This window comes from Cyanistes caeruleus, chromosome Z (assembly GCF_971803275.1).
Source record: "Cyanistes caeruleus chromosome Z, bCyaCae1.hap1.1, whole genome shotgun sequence".
NCBI lineage: Eukaryota > Metazoa > Chordata > Aves > Passeriformes > Paridae > Cyanistes > Cyanistes caeruleus.
This window is the reverse complement of record NC_141732.1, coordinates 61,350,264-61,374,499: the sequence shown is the minus strand read 5'-3', so window position 1 is coordinate 61,374,499 and position 24,236 is coordinate 61,350,264. Positions and strand designations below refer to the sequence as shown.

At 39.1% G+C, this 24,236-nt stretch overlaps 1 long non-coding RNA gene across 2 annotated transcripts; it reads right to left on the bottom strand.

Annotated features, from left to right (window-relative positions):
• Window positions 1–17,383: 17,383 nt before the first annotated feature.
• Window positions 17,384–23,148, bottom strand: LOC147648503 (uncharacterized). 2 transcript variants are annotated; one of them, XR_015280466.1, is made up of 2 exons: window positions 22,825–23,148; window positions 17,384–20,782 (listed from the first exon to the last, which is right to left on the bottom strand). It is a non-coding gene; the product is annotated as an uncharacterized LOC147648503 (long non-coding RNA). The 2 variants fall into 2 exon arrangements; XR_015280465.1 differs by having other exon boundaries at window positions 22,701–22,940.
• Between the last annotated feature and the right edge of the window lie 1,088 nt (window positions 23,149–24,236).

The window sequence follows — 24,236 nt, the reverse complement described above, 5'->3', positions numbered from 1 at the left end:
TGTCTCAGCTTCAGAGAAGGAAAGGGAGGATGGTGGGTTGGGAAAAGATGAACTGTACAAGCCAGTGTGAGTCTGTGCTGTGCTGGGCATCAGTGTGATCTGCTGTTTAAAGCACTGCAGGTTCCTGCTCCCAGGCAGTGAATGTGTCAATCACTGCAGTGCATTCTTCCTAAGGCCAAGTTTTCAAAATCAGCGCAACCATTACCACCTTGCAGTAGATGATAATCTGCCCTGGTGTCTCAGTGGCTTAAGCTGCTTCTGCCATTTGCTTTTGTGGCTAGTGATTATCAGAAAGGCAGAATGATATGAGTGCTAGTAGCACATGCTTTGTTCCTCAACCATACATAGTGTAACTGTTTGATAAAACTTGCTATTGAGACTGCCCAATTTTGCAGGAGAAACAAATGTCACCTCCTCCCATTGAGGAAATGGGGTCTGGGACCACTGAGGGCCATGAATAAGTAAACACTACAAGAAGAGTTCTTACATAGATTTGTTAAGTGTCACTGTTGGACACAAAATGAGTTACACGGACACAGCTCGAGGTGTGGTGAAAGAAAAAAGACCTTTATTTTCTTCTCTCAGTATTTATAAGTTTCTGACCACGGCCAGGGATTGGACAGTCAGGTTAACACCTTCCCAACCTCACTGGCTGTGAGAGATCAAAAAATGTGTATCAGAAAGAATGTATACAATCTATGTTTACAGTCACTGTCCTGGGAAAGTTTTTAGAAACTATGTGAATAACATCGAAAAACTGAGTTTTCAGGGCGACAGTTGAGTGCCTCTGATGGCACTTGACTGGACTTCTTAATACACGTATTTCTAAGTATGTTAATAACTATTAGTGATTTTAGTGAATAAAGATAATTTCTTTTCATGTGAGATGGCACCTTTTTGCTGACACCTCAAAGTATAAGAGTTTTTTTTGTTTTGATAAGTTAAGTGATTGAAGGCTTCAGAGATTCTAGTTTTTATTTAAAGTTCCACAGCTCAGCATGTGTCATTGATTTCATACTTTTCTGTACAGTTATAATAATTTCTGATTCAACAATTAATAAAATGAAAAAGTTGAAGTTACAAAGATTGATTTTGAATAATTCAGAGATCCTTGCTGAGCTGGTCCCATAGTTTGAAAAACTATTGTGCAGGCCTGACACATACATACAAGGGGAGTTTATCAGTACTTTGCAAAGCAAGTTTATCCTGGGATTCGGAGCTTGAGCCTTGAACTTGGTCATCTGCTCAGCTCACTGTGAAAAATTGTCTAAATTCCTTACACAGTGTGAGCTTAGTCCTCAGGGTGTAAAACAACTGTAACTCCTCAGCACAGCAGAAGCACAAAAAAAACAGAGTGTGTGTGCTACAAGGAGCAGGTCTGTGCTACCCAGACACCCAGGTCCATTAGCCCTACCTCCACATCAGCCCCAGACTGGAACCAAACTGGTTCACATAGGGGCTCCCTCTGCGCTGTGTTGCCAGGCACTGGGACACCAGCAGGGTCACATCAAGCCTGCTGGAGAAACCATTTACCTTAACACACTTGTATAGGTTTGTGCTTCCAGCTAATGGTTTGGAGTCAGAGAGTTGCAGAATCAAAATGAAGCTTCAAATCTTGCCAGAGACAGGCTACTTCGATGTGGAAACTTGTAGGTGTCTGAGCATTCCAGTCCCAAAAGAGACAAAAGTCTAGGTAGCATTTGAGAGTTATGTGGCCCCTGCTCCTCACTGGATGTGAGGGGTGATGGCAGTACTTTTCTGGTGCTGCAGTTGACCTGAGAGGAGGGCATGGAGGGTGAATATTTACATTGGCTTATATGCCCTTGATGCTGGGTGAGTGTGCTAAAAATTACCTCTCTTCTGCATTTGCAGTTTGGATGTTATAGTAGGGATTTTATTCAAACCCTTTTCTCTGAAATTTCTTTCATTCAAATGATGAGAAATAACTAAAACTGTTGGGTTTCTTTTAATGTTGCTAAGAGGAATTAGGGATTATGCTGATACTTGAATTTAATCTAAAATACATTTAGAGAAAATCACATGAAAGTGAGTGTAGAGTATTTTATGCGTATCATGTATGTGATAATATCTTTTAATATTTTCTGATGAAGAAGAAAATAAATTTCATAACTTAAGAGTCATGATTATGCTTAAGGTGGTTTTAAAGGCCAGTTGGTAACTTTTGAATTAATGCTAACTTCTAAACTAATTTTTATTTAAATTAGCTGTCTCCCACAGCTGTCTCTCCTGATAAAGCTTGGTACAGGAGGCATCTGTGATAAAAGCTTAAAGTTCACAGTTGTATGGAAAAAATATTGCAAACTGGAGTTTGTGTAGTTGAAATTCCAGAGTTTTAATTTTAAAAAAAATATTATACAAGGACTCTTTATTTCTTTCTCAGTTATACTGTAAGTGCTGGGACAATTTAAGACTCTGAATAAACAAAGTGCTACAAGCATTGGAGGACTTTCTGATTTCACTGACATGTTGTTATTTAGAAAGCAACAGCTGGAATATTAATAGGGCTATGTTTATGCTGCTCCTGTGTGTATCTGTGAAGACACAAAACTTAGAAAAAATTTAAAATCGCTATGACAAAATTCTTATTGATGCCACAGCAACAGCAGTTTTATGGGGGTCTGAAAACCTTCAATTAGCTTTTCCAATTATGTATGTCAGCCTTGATACAGAACGAATAAAAGCTGTTAAAGTTGTTCGACTTCCACTTGTAGAGTGCAGCCTTGCATTTGTAGCCAGCAGCTCAGAAATGTCCCAGAAATCTGTTTTGAAATGGATCCAGACACCTTCCATTAGACCTTGAAAAAACCCACAGATTTTAGGAAATGTCTGTTTATGGACAACTTAGAAGCAAGCTGATAGAGATTCAACATTTTTGCTTCACACCAGATTCAGGAGATAAAAAAGGACAGAACTGAGACTCTTCCCTCAAAGTGCTTGTGCGTGTGTCCCTGCTGGTGCCTGTAGGGAGCCCAGAGGTGCCCACCTGCCTTTGGCAGGAAACACAGCTGGGTTTTGGTCAGGGAAAGGAGCACACAGTGCTGGCATGAGAGTGTGTGCATCCCTCCAGTAAGTCTGCTTTTTTCCTAAGGTTTCATCTTAAGCTTCCCTTGAATGCTAGTTTTACGTCAGTGTATGAGCTTCTGAATTCCACTCTATTTTCTCTCTGGAAGAATGAATTTTAGTCTCTTCATGCTGACATCTAGCATGATGTAAGACTGGTCAGCATAAGGCTGGTGTCAGTGTTTGGTGTGGCAGGACAGAGGAGAGCACTGGTTTAAGGGAAGTGGGGTGAGGCCACACACCTGCCACCGATGCCTTTTGATAAGGACTTTTGGACAGTCTTGCTATAATTTATCCTTATTTTAGTGAAACATGTTGGCTGGCCAGACTATTTAGTTCTATGCTTATTGAATGTAACATGCCCCATCTCCCTGAAACAGCAATTCAGTGACTATGTCGTCCACTCAGTCACCAGGCCATACAATGACTGCACCATGGATAGGAAAAATGACATTTATTGTTCCTTGCTTAACCTCAAATGCGTAAATCATTGCACTGACTTGACTGGACTTCTTAATACACGTGTTTCTAAGCATGTTAATAACTATTAGTGATTTTAGTGAATAAAGATAATTTCTTTTCATGTGAGATGGCACCTTTTTGCTGACACCTCAAAGTATAAGAGTTTTTTTGTTTTGATAAGGCTTCAAAAGATATCTCACTTGAGATACATGTTAATCCTTTTATAAACATAAAGCTGACATACCCTTCCCCAATTTATTAAGTGTTGCAATACCTACCACTTTTGACAAACAGGAAAATGTGGCATTTAAAAACATCTTCAGCAAGAAAGCTTATTTAGTAAGCTTCTGTGTCTGGATCCCAAGAGATTATAAATTTATCACTACAGTAATAATTAAGCAGGTAAACTACTACTAGCACTTCTCATGGATTTCCACAGCAATTGATCCACAATTGTTAAGGGATGGAGAATTTCCAGTTCTTAAATATATTTACTTGTGCTGTGATTAACAAGCCTTTCTATGTGAAAATTGAAACTGAAAAAAAACCTGAAACCCAATCTGATTGGAATAAAAATTAATTTTCCAGTAATGTTTATCTATCATACTAATATAGACACTAACTTTGTGAGCTATTTAATGGTGGAAATGACAGGAAAATTTTGCTTTGATATAGCCCATAGAGTAGAAAAGTGGCTTATATCTCTTTGAAAACCTGATTTTAGTGTAGTTTTCAGGCATATATATTTTCTTTACTTGATAATATGATTGGTGATTATTGTTCTTTTGAGCATGGTTGTGAATTTGCTGTGTTGTAACAGCATTAAAGTTTGTGATATTTATTGCATTCCAGAATGTAAAGCCAAAATTTAATTAAATTTCAAATGAGAACTGTTTGATGATATATTGGAAAATTTGGTCTTTTACTAAGGAAGACTTGATTTTGAACCACTTTGGACTGAAATCAGATATCTCAGAGTAATTTTCTTCTATCATCTTTCGTACCTTTATAGCACTGTTATTTAAATCTTGTCTTTTAAAGGGGAATATAATTGATATTTTTCAACAGTTTTATTATCATGAAACATTTCTATAAACTCATTTATATGTTTTCAATAAGGCATTTTTCAGAATTCCTTGTAGCAATATTATTTGGAACTTTCTCCTTCCTACCAATTAATGTTTCCTGAAAAAGTGAAATTCCCTTTAATGTTTACTTAACTTCAGAGCTGCAAAGGAAAATACCATACAGATAAAAATATTTAAGAGGATGTAGTGGCTTTGTATAGCCATATTTTGTTAATGGGACTGCTATAGGAGTGGCTTCTGTGAGAAGCTGCCAGAAGCTTCCTCCATGTCCCACAGATCCAATCTCAGCCTATCAGAAATAGTGGTAACATCTCTGTGATAACAGATTAAGAAGGAAAATAAAATATTGTGCATGTGCAAGTGTAGTCAGAGGAGAGCAGAGTCAGAATGTGTGAGAGGAACAGCCCTGCAGACACCAAGACTGGTGAAGCAGGAGCAGGATGTGCCCCAGGCACTGGAGCTGAGGTTCCACTGCAGCCCGTGGTGCAGCCCATGGTGAGGCAGCTGTGGCCCTGCAGGGACCCTGGAGGTCCCTGGGTATGCAGAGATCCACCTGCAGCCCCTAGAGGCCCCTGGGGATGCAGAGATCCACCTGCAGCCCATGGAGGTCCCAGGGGATGCAGAGATCCACCTGCAGCCCCTGGAGGTCCCAGGGGATGCAGAGATCCACCTGCAGCCCCTGGAGGTCCCAGGGGATGCAGAGATCCACCTGCAGCCCCTGGAGGTCCCAGGGGATGCAGAGATCCACCTGCAGCCCCTGGAGGTCCCAGGGGATGCAGAGATCCACCTACAGCCCCTGGAGGAGACCCAGGCCACAGCAGGTGGAGGCCTGAGAGGGGGCTGTGAACCCAAGGGAGGCCTGTGCTGGAGCAGGGTCCTGGCAGGACCTGTGGCCCTGTGGGGGACTCCCACTGGAGCAGGCTGTGGCTGAAGGATGCACCCCATGGAAGAGTGACCCACACTGCAGCAGTTCATGCAGATCTGTTGCTTATGCACATTGGAGAAGTTTGGAGAGCTGTCTCCCATGGGGGAGACCCCACGCTGGAGCAGGGGAAGGACTCCTCTACCTGAGTAGCAACAGAAATGATGTGATGAACTGACCATAACCTCCATTCCCTGTCTCTCTCTGTGCTGCTGGGGAGAAAGCAGCAGAGCTGGGAAAAGGTGGAAGGAAGGTGTTCTAAGTCTTATTTTACTGCTCATTATTAAGCTCTGATTTTGTTAGTAATAAATTCAAGTAATAGCTCTTATTTGTGTCTGTTTTGCCCCTGACAATATTTGGTGAGTGATCTCTCCTAGTCTTATCTCAACCCATGCACCCTTCATTTTATTTTCCTGTCCATTTGTGGAGTGATAGAGAGGCTTTGGTAGGTGCCTGGCACCCAGCCAGGGCCAACCCACTGCAAGGGAAGAAGCACAATGCAAGTTTATGGAGAAAATCCACTGATGATCTAAATTTCCCTTAGATCACAAAGGCATGAAGGTGACATCCTGAGATTGCAGGAGCCAATATCTTCCTTTCCATGTTTTTCCATGTTTCTGATAGCCTTTAATCAGTTCTGTTCACAGCTATAATGAAAGAGAGTATCTTTTGACCTGTTAAAATGGGGCTTCAGTCTTCTATAGCTCATACACTTCAGTGTGTTTACAGCTAGTTTTGTCCACAAATTTATGAATGTATGTCAAAAATGTAGAAGAAAAGATAAAAATGTATTACCTTTGAATTAACTAGCAGAAAAAGATGGAAACAATTTTGCATTGAAAACTCTACTGAAACTTGATAAAACCCGTTTTGTCTCTACTGCTGTTTCTTTAAGTACATAAATTGAAGTATATAATGTGTATTGAGAGAATGGTCATTATTTTTAAAAGCATCATAATACGTATTAAGCCTTGAGAGATACAGTGGAGAAATACAGTGGTGTGAAATAGCAGTAGCTGTCTGCCATAAAGTCTGTCTGATTCCACTGTCAGATGAATTTTCCAGCCGAGAGGCTTGCAGGCTTTTTGTCAGTTTATGCAGTTGGGCATTCAGTGATGAGGCGGTCCTCTCTTACAGCACACACAACTCCATGCTGAAATAGGGAGCCTGTGGAATTTGAGCTAGGCTGAGCATGAACTAGCTGTCTTCAATATTGTGGAATATTCTCTTACATACATAATATTGGAGGTCTTTTCAAGAAGCTTAGGATAGTATTTTTCAGAAATTAGATAAATGACTTCTTGAAGATCCTTTAGCTCTTTACCTATCATTAGCCAGTCAGATAAACTTACTGTATCAAATTTATTATACTACCGACTGCTTGCAAAAAGCAATGTCATGCTTTCTTGCAGTGGCAGGGCAGAAAGCTAAGCAATAGTTTTAGTAAAGAGATCATGCTTAGCTGGGTTTATAAACATGGGCTTCAATGTCTAAATTTAGACATTTGTAAATAGTTATAATTTTAAGCCCTTGTTCATTTTATTGACTTGAAGTTTCCCATTGACCCTGATGACAGGGCTGTAGCTATGAGAGAATTCTGTAACAGAGGTGCAGCTTAAGTACATTCCAAGGAGAAGTGTTTTCCAAAGGATTTTCATACCAATTTCTTACATTTTATAGAGCAAATTAATATATTTATTTATCCATTCATAACTCTCCAATGTTTTTATAGCATCAGTTTTGCACTGTTCTGTTTTCCTTACATGAGTTAAGAGGACTAATGAAAATAAAAGTATTTTCCTGATCTGTCTGAATACAAGACTATAAAAGATTGCTAAGGTTAGCACAAGGGAGCCAGGGTTGCAAAAGTGCAAAGTGGGGCAAATCTCCCCTTTTCTGGTAACAAATCTCTCATAGCTCAATTCATGCGGCTGACTATAAGCTTCTAGCTATGAAAGCAATGCTCGTGGCCTAGTAAAACAATTTTGGGGACTGTGACTGTCTTGTCTTGGTTATTATTTTCTTTCCTGACATTGCAAAATGCACTTGCTGCATCCTACCATTGCTCCCCTGCATGATGTTCTGTGCAGTGGTGCCGAGCTGAGGGGCAGAACAGGGGTGCCAGTGCCTGCAGGTGTAGAGGATGGCCCTCTCTGCTGGGCCAGGCTCATAGCTCTCCCCACAAAGTGTTTCATAGCTTCTTGGTGAAGAGCTCAGAAAGTTTAACCTGTGCAAACTGCAATTATGAAAATATACAAGTCACACAATTCAGATCTGATCTTTCAGTGACCAAAGCTTTTGCATCTGATTTGGTGCTTATGGCAAATTTGAAACCTGTAGAAAACAAATCACTTGTGGACCCATAGTTGGTGAGTGGAAGGAGGGAAAAAGGGAGGAACAATTAGGGTTGTTCCCAGGGATTCCCATCGCAGGCTTTGAGGCTAAGTTTATTGCAGTATGCTGCTGGTAAGTGATATGCAGTGCTTCAAGAAGAAAAGTGAAAGGCTGCCAGGGCTCAGTAATGTGAGCTTTCAGATTGCTTCAGATAGGTTGCATGAATATGAAGGCAGAATTGTGACAAGTAGTTCCAATGCATGCTTTTTGGTTTTTAACCAGAACGTTGATTAGGCTAACAAAGTAGATTTCCCGCCTTATATAATATGTTATGAGAACGTTGAAACCTCTTCAGTTGTTTTTTGCAGGGTATATAAAATTAGTCTGAGCAAAATATTTGAGTTTCTCTTAGTTCAATGCTGAATTGTTTTTGTAAAAGCTAAGTCTTTATCGGCATTGTTGACTTCAAATCATGGCCCTACAACTGTTTGCAGAGGGGAAAGATACAGTAAAACTAATTTTCTGGTATAGAACTATATTTCCTCTAAGATATGGTAGAAATAGAGAAGATTGTATACTTACTCAGTAGGTAGGAAATGACCAGTCCTATTTTTCACGATTAGCCACTTCAACAGTCAAGGGTAATTTGACACAATTTGAGTAAAGCATCTGAAAGACAGCGCCTCAAGGGAACACGTTTTTTGACATATTCTACATAAAATATATCAAAACACTCTCATTAGTGAGAAATGGGGCTCATACTGATTATTCTGCCCCACTCATGGCACAGAGGTATTGCAATAGGGAGGGGAAGAAAGGACACACACAACACACTGCATTAAAACATCCTTGCTCTGATTTCATCAAGTTCAGTCAAATTTCACTAGAGATCGATAGGAAAAAATGCACTAAAAAAAAAAATATCTCTGCACATATTTTAAAAAATAGTCTCAAGTTATCCCAGGATTTACATAGGCATTCACTTGGTATAGTCACTTCTGCAGCGTAGTCTGCCACTGATTTATTTGGTCATCTATCAAGTTGAAATCATGTTATATAGATGTGAGCATAGTGCAAGATTCTCTAGGAGGCTCTCCTGGCCCTTTTCCACCTGCCAGGATCCCTCAGGACTACTGGCTGTGAATGCTCAAGCATGCAGATTTCTCCAGCTGTTTAAGCCCTTTAACTTCAATACTCACTTTAGTCCCACTGACTATTGTCCTGTGTTGGCACAATATCCAGGATAGATGGAGGCAGCTGAAGGATAAGAAAAGAATATGACTCTTTCTGTACAGTAAAGCACAGAGATATTGTGCAATAAAAAATTAATATTCACTAAACAGTCTTGGTAAGTTTCCAGAACAGCAAAGGCTCTCTCTGTGAGGGAATGTAGCCAAGCAGATGACTGGCTTCTCTGTCTTCACCTCAGCTTCAGGCGCTGTGTATGCTAGCAGTACAAATTTATCTCCCCAGAGACTTAAATCAAGTGAAGAAGACATATTGTCTATCAGAGTCACTGAATATCACTGTAGACCCACTTGAAAAAAAAAAAATATAGCAAAGGGCTGTGATGGAAATCAGGGAATGGTATCAGGAGGAAGGGCTGCCCTCCCATGATCATACAGCCATGTCTGTGATAGGACTTGGTTTAGCTTTAGTCTCTCCATTAAAGAAACTCAACCAAATCTACACCTTCAGTGTGAGGGAAAATATAAAGAAATTGTTACATTTTAGAGAAGCAATAGGAAGACTCATCAGTGAAGTCAGTGCAGATCTGCTGAACTGAGGAGAAGTAATTAAAAGTGCTGAAAGAGTCTGATGACCAATAGTTGTATTTTGACTGTTGCAAACTGCTGTCTTGGGAAAGTGAGAGCCAGTCCATACTACCCTAGAACAGGATGAAGCGTTCAACATAGTTTCTTTGTCTTTTAAAGATTGGTGTTGGTTTGTGTTACCCATAGGTAAGGCGTTATGAAGGGAAGGCCTTGAAACATGGCTGCGGCCTGTTACTTAGGATAAGTAGAAGGGAACTATGGGAGAGTGACTTAGCTCTCTTAGGAATAGAGAGATGTGAGAGATGTGAGAGGTGTGTTGCGTGACTACCGCATGCCCACATTGTGGTGTTTGGTGGTTGGTTGACTTGGGCTAGTTGTGCCTTGAAATTATGTAAACTGATAACCAGATACCTGTTTAAAGAGGCCAGGCTTTTGGCAATAAAGACACCTATACACCTGCCCTGAGCCCCTGTGTTGCTCATTACTGCAAGAGGTTTGACTCCTAGGACAACAGAAAGAGACTGTCAGGCAAATTTTCTTCACTCCATGATGGAGATGAACTCACTACTGTTAACCTGACCAGAGCCAGACCCCTCCATGAGTAATGGTGGGCCTCGAGCTGAAGCAGAACATAGCTCTTTTCTCCAGTCTTAATGGAGACTTAATGGACTCATACAGATGCAGTCAAGTGTCAATGGCGTGCATAGTTTATGCCCATTTAGATACACAGGTGAACTTTTAAAGAATTCCAATATAAATATGTAAAAACTAATAAAATGCATCCTGGATTTTCTGTAGTTGAAAACTCATGCTGTTTTTGACAGATCTTATTTTAAACTTTAAAAGCACAATGGAAAAAATAATTTAGAGGGACTGAAATATAAAGATAACTAAAATTATATGTTTCTGAGAAAGGAAAAAACCACTTTGTAGAATAGATTTTTTAGGAGACCACATTTTATGGTAGTAAAACTTTATCCCTACTTCCATATATCAGCTGAGGAGTTAGCTGATATAAAGCTTTAAGGTACATTTGTGACTCTATGTCTTGTTCATACAACCTACATCTTGATTTCTATGTTGGGAGATTCTAAAGATGTCTTCCTTCTCTCACCACAGTCTACTACCTACAGTCTGGAAAGATCTTTTCCAAATATCTGAATAGCTTCATCTAGATTCAGTGATGTCGGTGAGCAGACCCCAAAGTGCCTTTGGTTTCTCTTGGCGTACCAAACCCATGTTTGGTACAAATGATCAAAGTATTTACCTCTGCACTGGGCTTCTCATGCTGGAAAGGAAGTGTCCTTGGATCCTTCTCTCTTCTGACACCTTGCCTGAATGTCTTTTTTTTGTTTAGTGCAAAATGAGTCAGAATCATTATAAGAGTTTTCTGTCATGAAGAAATTTTATGAACACTTATAATCTGTAATTCCTACTTTATTACAAATATGTTGTTATTCACTGTACAACCAACCTGATATATTTTTCCCATTTTTTCACAGATTATATATCTTACTAATACATAGTCTGACATGTTTTCTTCTCAGATGTCTTGATCTATTAGTATAATGCTATAAATACCTTCCATTATGATATCTTCTAACATAAAAATATTTCTTTTCTGTAAAATAATACAAAATTCATTTATTTTCTTATTTTCTTACAATTTTTGTGTGTTTTCCTTTCTGTCTGGGCAAAAAACAATCATCATGTTTCCAAATTTATTACTTGTTAACAGGGCAAAATTACTCACACAGATCCTCTCCATTCTCATGCACCCTTCATAGAAGGACAGTAAAAAGAGCACTATATACCATAGCGGTATATCCTTTTGGCATTCAAATCAGAAAAAATAAAGCAAAGAAACCAAACCAAACTAAACCGAACCAAACCAATGGATTGAACATCATGTTTTTAAATTACATATGCATTCCTTTTTTGTTACTCTTGTATATTGACTTTTGTGCTTTGTAGATATACAAAAAAAAATTACCTATAGTAATTTTTTAGTAGAATTGCTGACTCTGATTGCCATCAACTGCTGAAATACTGATACGTCATGAGAAATTTCCTTCTGGTGCTTTCCATTAGACTGTCCAAAAAAAATCCAAATATCAGTATTTTATATTTTCTGTTTAAAGTCCATTGTCACGGTATTCCAAACAGAGTTCTGTGGAATCCTGAGCCCAAAGAATCACCCAGTCTTCTGGGTTCTCAATAAAACTGAAGAGAAAATTTCAGTCTTTTAATGTTCATTTGTAACTTCCCGACAAGAAACATCACCACAAACGTCACTATTGGCCTTGCTGTTGAAAGACAATCTAGAGGCAAATGATTCAATATGCTTTTACCCTCAGCTGCACTTCTCTCAGAAGTGACACTGTTTAAGGCAGGCTGAACATATCATTTACCGTGGCTTCCCTTTCCTAGGCTTTGTAGGATGCATTTATACCAAGCAAAGGACTGCAATGATTATACCAGTCTAATCTTGACTCAGATCACCAGTGCTCACCACTTGTTCTTCTTTGATCTATAATTGTTGGTGTAGAAGTGTTTTCTTTGCTTTGTTGTTTGGTGGCTGACAGCAGCATGAGATTCAATCTCTTCTACCTGAACTGGGACATGCATTTAAAGCTGCTCTTTTTACCTTCCAGCTGTACAGCAGATGTCTACAATCTAAGCAAGGAGGCAGTGTTATGGACTACAGTAGAACCAAAGAGGCATATATATTTTTAAGACACCATATCCTTTGATTGTGATGCTGTCATCATTGGTTGCTTTCTATCTTATGCTCAGTTCCTCCAATTTGAAGGACTACTATTCAGAACTACCCTTGTGTTAGAGCTGACCTGTATACTATGTATACTATTTCATATTTTACAATTATTATTATTCTTTTCAATTAAATTTAGGCTTGGCTCAATTTTACATCAACAGTAATGAAACTGAGCACTGCCACTTATGCCATAAGTTCTGGAAACTTTCTGTCATCTTTCTTTTCCATATTTGATTCATTTACATTAATAAAATGGTTAGTTTTTTTTCTTGGATCATTTTCATTTTCAATAATACCACTTTGAAGAAGATGGCAACATTTCTGTCTTTTTGTCTCCTTCAGCCTTAGCCCAGACACTCATTTTTAGCTTTGCTAATGTGAGATCTCACTGAATATCCTGTTGAAGCTCTTGGTGTCTTCATTGACTTGAGGACAGTATTTTAACAATTCTTTCTTTCTCTTACGGATTTTAAGGTTTAAAGATTAATTACATCTGCAGTACATGTTTTCTTTCTCTACTGAAAATGGTAGGCAGGAATATAATTACAACAGGAAATGGACTTGCAAAGGAAATGCTGTTTATACATTTATTGAAATAATTATCAAGGTAATAGCATAGCAGTAGTCAAATGGAGCACAGTAAAACATCCTTGCCTATTCTTTTTGGGCTTTTCTGTGCTCATTAATGGAGAGGGCATGCCTTTAGTAGCAGTGAATTTGTCTTTTCTGTGATTTGAGACTACCATAAACTTAGTGGAAACATCCATTTAAACACCCTGGTTCTGATCTCTAGTGTGGGCTTGAAGGCTGCTCCTTTTTTGTGCCAAACCTTAATACGTGCCCCAAGGGAGCTCTTTAACTCATGTGTGACTGTACAGAAGGGAAAAGGGTTTTTGTGTAAGCCCTTCTGTCAGGTGCCCAGGCTGGAGTGTTCCACCCATCCCACCAGCAGCCAGGCATTTGGTGGCTTGTATCCAGATGTCAGGCTCAGGATCTTCAGAAGACTGGGAACAAAACACACTAGCTTACCAGTTTTCCTCATGTGTCTGGCATTATTCTTAGGTTGAGGGTCATGTGCAGGCTTTGGATTGCATTTTTGCACCGTGTTGGTGCTGAAAGAGATATTTGCACTTGTTTCCAGTAGATACTTTGAGATACAACAGAATATATCTTGATATGCAAGCAAATACATCCTGAGATAGAGCTAAACTGCTCATAAACCACCCTATCATCTTGCAGAGCCTGATATTTATACTTGTGGCTCTGCTGCAGTGATTATTTTTTCCCAACAGGAAGATGTAACCTGCTGTTCTGAAAAGAAGGCCCTGCTGTTTAGTCTGTGCTGAGAGATCACACATTAAAATCAGTTAGGTTGGAAAAGACCTCAAATATCATTGAGTCCAACCTTTGACCAATCACCACTTTGTCAACTAGACCACAGGGCTGAGTGTTTAGTCCAGCCTTTCCTTAAATACTTGCAGGGGTTAATGAATTCATCACCTGCCTGGAGAGTCCAGGCCTTGATGAACCCTTCTATGAAGAAATTTCTTCTCATGTCCAAACTGAACCTCACCAGGCATAACTTGAGGCCATTTCCTCTTGTCCTGTTGCTGGTTCCCTGGGAGAAGAAGCCAACCCTCACCTGGCTATAGTCTCCTTTGAGACAGTTGTAGGGAGTGATAAGGTCACCCCTGAGCCTTCTTTTCAAGATAAACACCCCCAGCTCCCTCAGCTTCTCCTCACAAGACTTGTCCTCTAGATCCTTCCACAGCCCTTCTCTGGACTCTCTCCAGCATCTCAGTGTGTTTCCTGACGTGATGAAAGACCCAGAACCAGACACAGGATTTGAGGTGTGGCCTCACCAGTGCCCAGGACAGGGGGACAATCCCTGCCCTGTTCCTGCTGGCCACACTATTGCTGAGCCAGGCCAGGATGCCATTGGCCTTCTTGGCCACCTGGGCACAGCCTGGCTCATGTTCAGCTGCTGCCACCAGCACCCCCAGGTCCTTTCCAGCCACTCTGCCCCAGCCTGTGGAGCTGCCTGGGGTTGTTGTGACCCAAGGGCAGGACCCAGCTCTGGGCCTTGTTGAACCTCACACCATTGGCCTCAGCCCATGATCCAGCCTGTCCAGATCCCTCTGCAGAGCCTTCCTATCCTAAATCCTACCTCTCGATACCAGATGACAGATGAGGTCAGACCTCACACATTTCAAGAAATTAAAACATCAGTCTTCAAGATCAAGGACAAGCAGCTCACTCCCAGGGTGGCACAAGAAGTGTACTGTCATGACACGATTCAGGAGGTCTTCAAATGTGAGCTAACCACCTCATCTTCATTTCAGTTTTTGCCTTCAGAATTCTCAGACTGATCTCTTTGTACTAGGAGCCACATTACATTAGATTTTAATTTATAGTATTATAAATTTTACAGAGCAATACATTATTTATGAATAATATAGAAAGTCCGATTACATGCAAGCAAACTCGTACAAAAATTCAAGTCACCTATGAACTGAGATCAATAAGTGACAAATTATTTTTGATAAATTCAATTCTCCATACAATATGCAGCATCTTTAACAATATGCTGAACTGGATCTAAGAAGTGATTGAGACTGTTTATGTGTCCTAAAAACAGCTTCTGCTATTTCATGAGTTTTTGATTATGCTAACTGTTGTGATAGTCTATGAAACAGCAGCTAGCCTTTCTGCAGTGTTTGTGCCCAAAGTCCCTTGTGTTTGAAAGTGTGTTAGCAAGAACAATGCGTTTCAGTGATCAGAAAATTACTAAAATGTATGGAGAAGAGTTAGCACACAAAGAGAGATAAAAAACATGTTTCCTTAAATAATACATCATAATATTTGGTTCATCAGTGAATGATTAATTATTCAGGGTATTCTCTTTTAAGGGAGACAGAGAGGATAATGTATAAAAACACCACTGTCATAAGAGAAAGTCTAAAATATACCAAATGAAAAAGTAAGTTCCCTATTCTTATTTTATTGATGTGCTAGGGATGTATATGTAAAAGTAACATCTTGTATTTTTTTTTTTTCCTAGATAGCAGTTCTCACAGTGTTTTAATCATTCTTTCATGTTTCTGTCAACAAGCTGAAATTGTTGGGGCTATGATGCGTCTTCCTTCTGGCTGTTTTTCCTGTTACTAAGCTCTCTAAATAAAAAAAGCTTTGGCTGCACTTGGCATTGTTATTCTCTCTAAACTTTCTTGTCATCAAAACAAAAATAAAACAAATAATTGTCTAAATTTCTATGCAAAATATGGCGACTAGGATCACTAGTAAAAGTTTGCATCAAACTATTTTCTTTTTTATTCCACCTCAGATTTAGCAGATGAAAATTTCTTGCACCCACTTGTGCAAACTTTGTTTGAATGACTAGCTTCGCTTCAAGCACTTGACTGTTTTGACAGTACAACAATGACAAACAAAAAGAACAGAAAAACAAAGGAGGCCCAAGAAAGTCCTTTGTGTAATTTGTATATTGCAAATCCCTGTAAATAGACTATAAACATAATTCCAGGGGTGATCTTACTATGTTTAATTTGTTACAAAGTCCTTTGATGTTTTCATTAATAGGTTGTCTGGTTGTCTAAGCTTTAATTATTTTTTTTTTCATTTTAAAGAATAATCCTATGAAAATTGAGACAATGTTTATTAGATTATACTGATAAGATGTCATAACATGCAGAATACACGAACATAAATGGATGAGTTCCTTTGAGTGTAAAGGCAGGTCATATTGGAGTGATTTATTCCTAATTCAAGTCTTCTTTTGCTTGTATATTACAGGGAAAGTATTACAGAGTACTGTTGTATTGTTCAGACCAGTTTGGCTCTAACAAGTATGGCCAAGGACCATTCACAATCAATTAATATAATTTTAAGTTTCATCACAGAACAAGATCCCAGACGTGGATCTCTGGTGGCTGCAGGAAAACATTTTTTTTACTCACTTGCACATCTCTGGGACTGAGTTTGATAGTTTTTTCCCTACTGTTTTCCTTCTTTGAGTCTTATTTGCAGAACAATGTTCAACATTTTGATGAACAGTTGAACACTTAAGAAAAGTCAGAGCCCTAATTTTTACTAATTAGCATACTATGGGCTAATGATACTGTTCTACACCAGCAAACTAGTTTTTTATTAAGTCTAACACTGCTTAAAATGATATTTTAATCTATTTGCTCCATTCATGTATTAATTAGCCAGCACAGCAATGTAATTCTTGACAGAATCTGTTATAAGCAGGTGGTGTTTTAAAGTTATACACAGAGATAGTCTGGGATACCTTGTTGTGGCTTTACAGGCGTTGCTTTTTTTTTCATTCATGATCACAGAGGAGGCCTAAATTTCACACATGAGCAATAAATGAATGTTTTTATCTCTCTGCTTTTCATATAGAAACAGAATCCCCTTTATTTCAGTTATACATAAGATATAACCAAAAGATATACTCAAAAGTGTACTTACAGGCTAAGATAAACAGAGACCTTTAAATAATTTAGGACAATGACACCAGAAATGAATCACATTTCCAGTGGACACAATACATCTAACCTGACATAGACCAGTATTGGAATATAGAGTAGATGAGGTCAACTGAGAGACATTGTAGAAAGTGTTTTATTGCAAAATCAGTCTCATGGAAGGGTGAGACAGTAAGGTTGTTACATCGAATGCCATCATATCAGAAGCCATCTTAATTCTAATTTGTTAAAATTCCTTTTCTAATTTTCTCAACCAATCAACAACTTTTACAAAGCTCACTAGCATCTTCATAAACCAATCATTAATTTCTTCATCTTAAATGATTTTACCACAGTGCATCTTTTTTCATCCAGTAATATAACACTACATAAACTTACAGTGGTACGTCTTTAATTTCTAACTAACTTTATAACAAGTTCTATTGCTAAACTTTAAATTTTCTTTCTTGCTTAACATAATTATTTGCTTACATGAGGCATATTTCTGCTTGTTTAAAACATACTTCAGTTTAAACTACAAACTTCTATTCTTACTTCGTGTCTGTTTCACTTTATTGCTCCAAAGCTTCAAACCTTCACCAAGGTCTCAGGTCAAACTTTGTATCCATCTCTATCTCTGAGCCTGTACGCTCAAGACCTTGAGAACGTTCTGTGCCTGCATTTCCCACACACCAGAGGACAGTCTGAGCACTATTTTTATCAGAAACTCTTCTGAGATAATAAGGGTTGTCCCAGAGAGCAAATAATATTTCATCTAAATATTATTAATCCTATTCTGGATAAGCAAGAATAATCTTTTCTTTCCTAGTTCTGTTTATCTTTTGACGATGTGCTTACCTCAAAGTGAACATATTGGTCTTTGTTTGTAGTGCACTGAACTAGTTCATGTATTCAGTAGAATCAATTCATGCATATGAATAATCATGAAGATAATTTCTTCATGATTTCTTCATGATTATCTCCTCTCAGAAGTTATCAGTAATACTTGCTATTACTGAGGAATGCAGAAGATGCAACACTGGCCTTATTGATGGACAGCACTGTAGGAGAGCAGGCAACAATTTTAAACATTCACAGAAGAGTAATTGGATATAAATGAATTAAAAATTGTAAGACTCCTTTCAGTTAGTCAGATAAGATAAAAATAGGAAAGAGCTCCAGATTGTTTACTTATGAAACTTGTTGTTTACTTGTTGTTTACTTATGAAACATGGCTCATTTAAAAAGTTAAATTAGTTCACTTCTGCCTAAACTACACTTTACCACTCTTAGGAAGAAAACTAGGAACATTGCAAAGATTACTTAAGTCAGCTCATACCATTGTTCAATGGTGTACTGACTGCTTTCTTATATTTCTTCCCTCCCAACATATGATGTCATCTCCAGTCCTCTCCTTCCCATACTCCCTTCACTTCAGCCTTGGCCATTCAATTGACCCATTCAGGCAAATGTCAAATTCCTTCATAAGTCTGTTCAACTCAGCAAAACCTAGGAAAACAAACTCAATTTCCTGCTGGCTTACTCAGTATTTCAGGGTTGAACAGCTGCCAGAGCTGGCACGAGATCCATGACAAGAGTGTATAGACACAGGAAAGAGATGGTCCTTCCTTACTTTGGCAGCTCTGAGGTATTAATTTACTTTATTGCATCTCCCCAAACCAAACGTTCAATGAATTTCTAGATTTTCTGGGAAACAGTGTGAGGGAAAAAGAGAACTGGCAGTTCCTCCAGTGAACAGCAAGGAGTCATGCATGCTGACTTCCCAGCTGAATTAGGGGAAAATGGGTTGACATAGTTAAATCTTGCATTCTTCATTGACCTCAAATCCAAGAAAATTCTACAATGGGAAGTAATGCAGATTTCTGGATATTTTAAAAAATATAAAGATAAAACTGTAGAAGCAAAATCAGAAAGACTATGAAGAATAAGATAAAACTTGCAAGGAATGTTATGTGTAGGAAAAAGCACCTCTAAGGGATGCTGCCAATAAAAGGCAGAGCAAGCAAAGAATTATTCTGCTGTTCATCATATTCAGTGGGTTTTTGACAGATAACACAGTGAAGGGTAAAATGTTCAAGAACCTCTTGCATCCAACCTCTGTTAAAAGGTTAGCTGCAGCACAGCAGACACTGATAACCACTGAAAGAGGTAAAAGCTCTCCCTCTGGTAATGAACCATTCACTCATTGGCTGGGCTTGATAAAATACTGAGATGCTTAAAGAACTAATCAATGTAGTCTCAGCCTATTTGTGCTTATCTTTGAGAACTTGCAGAGTAGAGGGAGCATACTGCATCACTAGAAAAGAAAATAGCAGTCCTTTGGAAGGAAAAGAACAGGGCCTGATAGTTATTGAATGGTAGGCTTAGCTTCAGCTCCTGAAAAAGTACAGAAGCAAACATACTGTTTATTTGCAGGTAGCAAAAATTTATTAGGAAAATGAGCAGCAAACATCTTCCGTGAGGTGACTTTTTTTAGAACTGTATCAAACCAATCTAATTTCTTACTTTGACAAAGTGTAAGTCTTTGATGTCAGATAGGAAATAACAAATGTCAGTTATTTCAACATCTCTAGTGCTTCTCTATTTCTCACACTAAACTCTCTTTCTGTAGGTCTTTAAGAAAGGATCAAACAGTTCCCTGTCAGAGATGTTTAAAGTACAGCTGAGCCAGTCCTCAGACCAGAGGTTAGTGGAAAGGCCCTGGTGAAATCTAGTCCAGTTTGTCTGCATGTCTAATAGGTTAAAAGAGAGATTCAACTACACTTTTACTATTCACAAAAATATAGGAAATACTATCAACAACTCAGCCTTAAATGAAGATCAGCTTGGATACATTTGAAGTGTTACAAGGTACATGTGTTATTCAAATACACAGCACTGTGAGCAGTATTTCCTATCAATAGAAATGTAATGAATTAGCATTAACTAAGGCCATGCTATAAGGGAGCTATTAATTATCATGGCATTTGTCTTGTTTTACTGCACAAGTCTAAGGCTATATCAGCTTCAGTCTAAACAACAGTAACCAGAATGAGCTGCAAAAGCTTTTCCCCTTTCTCCAAGTAGATGTAAGAAATTTCTCCAAGTAGATGTAAGAAATAACCTTTACCTGAGGAAAGGTAAAATTATATGGCTAAAGCAGCTTCCTGACAAACAGGACTTGTTATCTTACAATCTGACTCTTCCGACAGGGCTGCTTTGTCAAGACAAGGAGAAGGACAAATAAATAGCACTTGCATGAAGAAGGTCATTGTACTAGTACTGAAGGCAAATTGCTGACCAAGAGCAGCCTGGAGCCTGTAATTAGCCATTTCCAAGTCAGAGGTGCAGAAGTAAACCACTCTGTATCTAGACCTCTCCCACATGACATTCATTTTCTGCATGCTGTAAGTTCTGGAAAAAATAAACACCACACTCTGTTTTAATTTAATTACAATCCATTTTGTAATCATTGCTCTGTACTCTCCGTAGTAAACTGCTCAGGAAGCAGTTTACAGACACAAAGGAGAAAAGATTGGAAATTATGGGGAAAGTAATTTTCAATCTCCTCAATCAATTATCTAATGATTGTATCAAGAGACATATTTTCTCTCAGAAATTAAGGCTTTGTGGAGGAGTCGCACCCAAACTAAATGGTCACTAAGAGAAACATATGCCTCAAAGAGCACTCTGCACACCTACCACCCTGTGCAGGGCACACAGCAGCCCATCACAGCCCCTCTGATCATGAGCACAGACCTTTCCTGGAAGAAAAACCTACATGAGCAGGGGATTGAAGTGCTGCCATGTCTCCTTCTGGAATAGACTACAGGAATCAGGAAAACTGGGGTCACATCCTGCCAACAGAACAGAGAAATGCTGAAGGTGCAGTTTAGCAAAGACTTGCAATGGCCACCCAGAGTGTCTCTGCAATTCCTGAGACCTTTGTCCTACCTACAGTCCTGAAGTGCTGAAGATATAATGAAGTTGTCTGTCCATCAGCCTGAACTAATATTGCTTGAAATAGTCTTTTTACCTCTTGTTTTTCCCCTTTTAGGACACTAGGACTTTTCATCTTAGTTGTTTCCAAACAACTTGTTTATAGTGAATAAAGACTCTGATGATTAAAACTCTTCTAAAATATGAGCCTCCAGCTCTGCAATGAATGTTTTCTCTCCCTAGAGTCACTATAATATGGTCAGTGGGCTCGCCAGTTTCTCTCTGAGGAAATTAGCATCTTTATGTAAAATAACCAAATCTTACTATGACAAGAGCAAGAATGATAAGACTTCTAAAATTCTCAAAGAGCATTGCTTAGTATGATGTTGATTGACACATAATTTCTGAAGAATCATGAAAGGCATTTAATAAAACTTCTAGAATGCCTGCAGGTTCTGAGGACTTTCTTTATGCCACCAGAATAAGCAAATTAATGTAATGATGTGTCAATCATTGTTTTAATCTCCAGCATGCTTATAATTTTGAATCTTAGTTTATGTAGTATGGATGAAAAATCAGTCAGTACAAACTAAATGAGCACTATAATAGCACCTCCAGACAAGATCTGGTGAAAACCAACTACAGTGGCAAACGTGAACAGTCCTTGCTGAGAAAAAATTACATCATCTGTTAAAGATTTTCTCTATGCATAAGGTATCCTTTCCATCCAGTTTGGTTTCACCCTTTCAAGATGCTTAAGATGTTTATAGATGCAAATATACATGACTTCTGAGACCAACCTTTACTTCTCAATGTTGCTCAATAGAAAAATCTTGAATTGGTAAAATGAATTGTTTCTTTTGATAGGACTTAATTTAATGGAAGGGAAACAGCTTTTCTGATACATGGAAATGTTGGGAAGGAGTACAGAAGTCTGATTAAAACCTAGAAGTAATTTGAGCAGGAGTCTCCTCACAGGAAGATTCTTAATTACATCAGAAAATTGGAATACAGACACTTAGTAAAGCAGTGCATGACTTGGAAGTCCAGAGCATCATGAAATCTATCTTCATCTTCAGAGTAATGCAAATTACTAGGATGCATAGAAGGAGAAAATGGAACAAGTGTTCTTACAAATGACAGCTTGCTGCTGAGCTGTCTTTTGCCACTTAGCTCACAGAAATGTGAAGTGTTCAAAGGCATCAGTTCCGTTTCAGGATACATAACTCATCAGGCATCAGCATTTCCACTTCCAAGGCCAAGGATAACTTTTTCAAAATTTAGCTTGTACATTTAGAAGTGTTCATATTTTTACTTTTGTCTACGTTAAGTATCTAACTTGGGTGTGATGCAGGAAAAATATTTAGGACCCTGTGTTCCTTATATCTGGAGAGAGATATGCAATTGCTTTTGTCTCATTTCTTGGGCAGAGAGTGCACAAGGACAGCAGTGTTATCAGATAGGACTGTATTGACACTATTTGTTTATCAGTGACAGTTACCCTGCTATACTGAAGTTTTTAAAACCTGTTCTTGGCACATGATTAAGCCCATTGCTGAGTAGTATACACAGCAAGCTTGTTTGGGGTGGACATTTCATGAGACTCTGATTACAGTGACAATAAAAGCTCTCAGCATGCAGCTGTGGGGGGCCTGTGGGTCCAAGGGTGATTCTGGATGTCTGCCCTGGGATTTCTGATGGCATTGCAGATGAGAAAAGGTCCATCAGGAAATCTTTGCAGACATAAAATCACATACAGAATATCATTCCAAGTGAGTCTCAACTGATGGGAGGAAGGGTGAATGGAAGAAGCCAAGTGTCATTGAGTTACTTTACCTTTAAGGGAGTTGGAGTTGCTGGGAAGTGCTTGGAGTCTTTTCTCCTGACCAATTATCGGTCATTGCTGGGAATTGACAGCAGTTTAGGCCATTGAAAAGTGGGATTAACTTGTGAACCCTACCTTAAAGTGTAAAACCAGAGCTCTCTGGGCTCTCTTTGTTTCCTGGCTGTGAAGGGTGGAGGAGCTCCAGGCCTCCCGTCCCTGCCCAGGCCATGCGGCCGGGCGGGGATGGGGCCGGGCCTGCCCCGTCTCCCGGCCGGGAGATGGGGGGGCCTGGGGAAGGTTTTCTCCGGGCCGGGCCGGGCTGAGCCGATCTCTGGCTCGGCTGCAGGTTTTGCTGTAGCTGAATTCACTGGAAACTGCTGAGTGAAGAGAGAGAGAAGCTCAAGACCTGCAGCAAGCGGAGACAGCCACACTCTCCAGAGCAGCCATGAGGAACCTTCCGTCGCAGACGGCTCCAGCTCCTGTTCAGCAGAGATCACAGAACCATCTACAAAAGCCTGGGCAAGATTTTAACTCTCTCATTACCCAGATGAGACTTGCGGCTTAATCTTTTTATCCAGAGAGAGAGAGAGAGAGATCAACATGAAAAGAGACTTTATAAACTACCAGTGACAGGAAAGAAAAGAAGCTTCAGGAAAGGTAGAGAATTAAGAAGATGCTTTAATTAAGCTGAAATATCTCTCTGTTAAAACTATGGAGATGGACAATGAAGTCCTGAAAAGAACTCCTTTAATTCATGATACAGTATCTAGAGAGGAATAAAGTGTTCAAAGTGTAAATTTGAGTAAAGAGTAATTATAGTATAGTGAAGTACTGGGAGATTAAAAGCCTTGAGAGGCAATGAGAAAACTGTTGAGAGATTTGAAGCCTTGAGAGGCCATGAGAAAACTGTTTTCTGGTGAAGCTCACAGAAACAGATGAAGAAGACTTTTTTTGCCTTTGAATAACTTCTCCTTAAAAATGCTATCTCTAGACTCATGGCCCATACACACTTCAGAGTGATGTGAAAATGGGAGGAGTGAACTCTGATAACAGCAGCTCTGGGCAGCTAACATTAGGGCAATAGAAAACTATAACAAAAATAGTTTTCTTGTGAGAAACTCCATAAATTAACAGGAAGAAACTTCTGTTTCTCTACAAAGACTGGTGAAAAGACTGTAGCAAGAATTGGGACTGTTTTAACCATCAAAGTTCCAAAGTTTTTGTCTCCGTTGTCATGTGAACAAGGGAATAGTGGGTAGATAAGGGATGAAAAGGTTTTTCTGGAAGTTTATTCTGGTGTTCTTATTATTGTAGTTTGTCAATAAACTTTCCTTTTTTTTCCCCTTTTAAGCTGTATGCCTGTTTTGCTCTTGTTCTAATCCATATCTCACAGCAAGAAATAAGTAATTTTCTTAGTTATTGGTTTAAAACCATGACACCAAGGAAGAGGGTGGAGGGTGTGCGTCACTGCCAGCAGCATTCCACATGGCAGCAGCGAGATCAGTGACACTGGCTATGCATCAGAGAATGAAAAACAGGACTTTTTG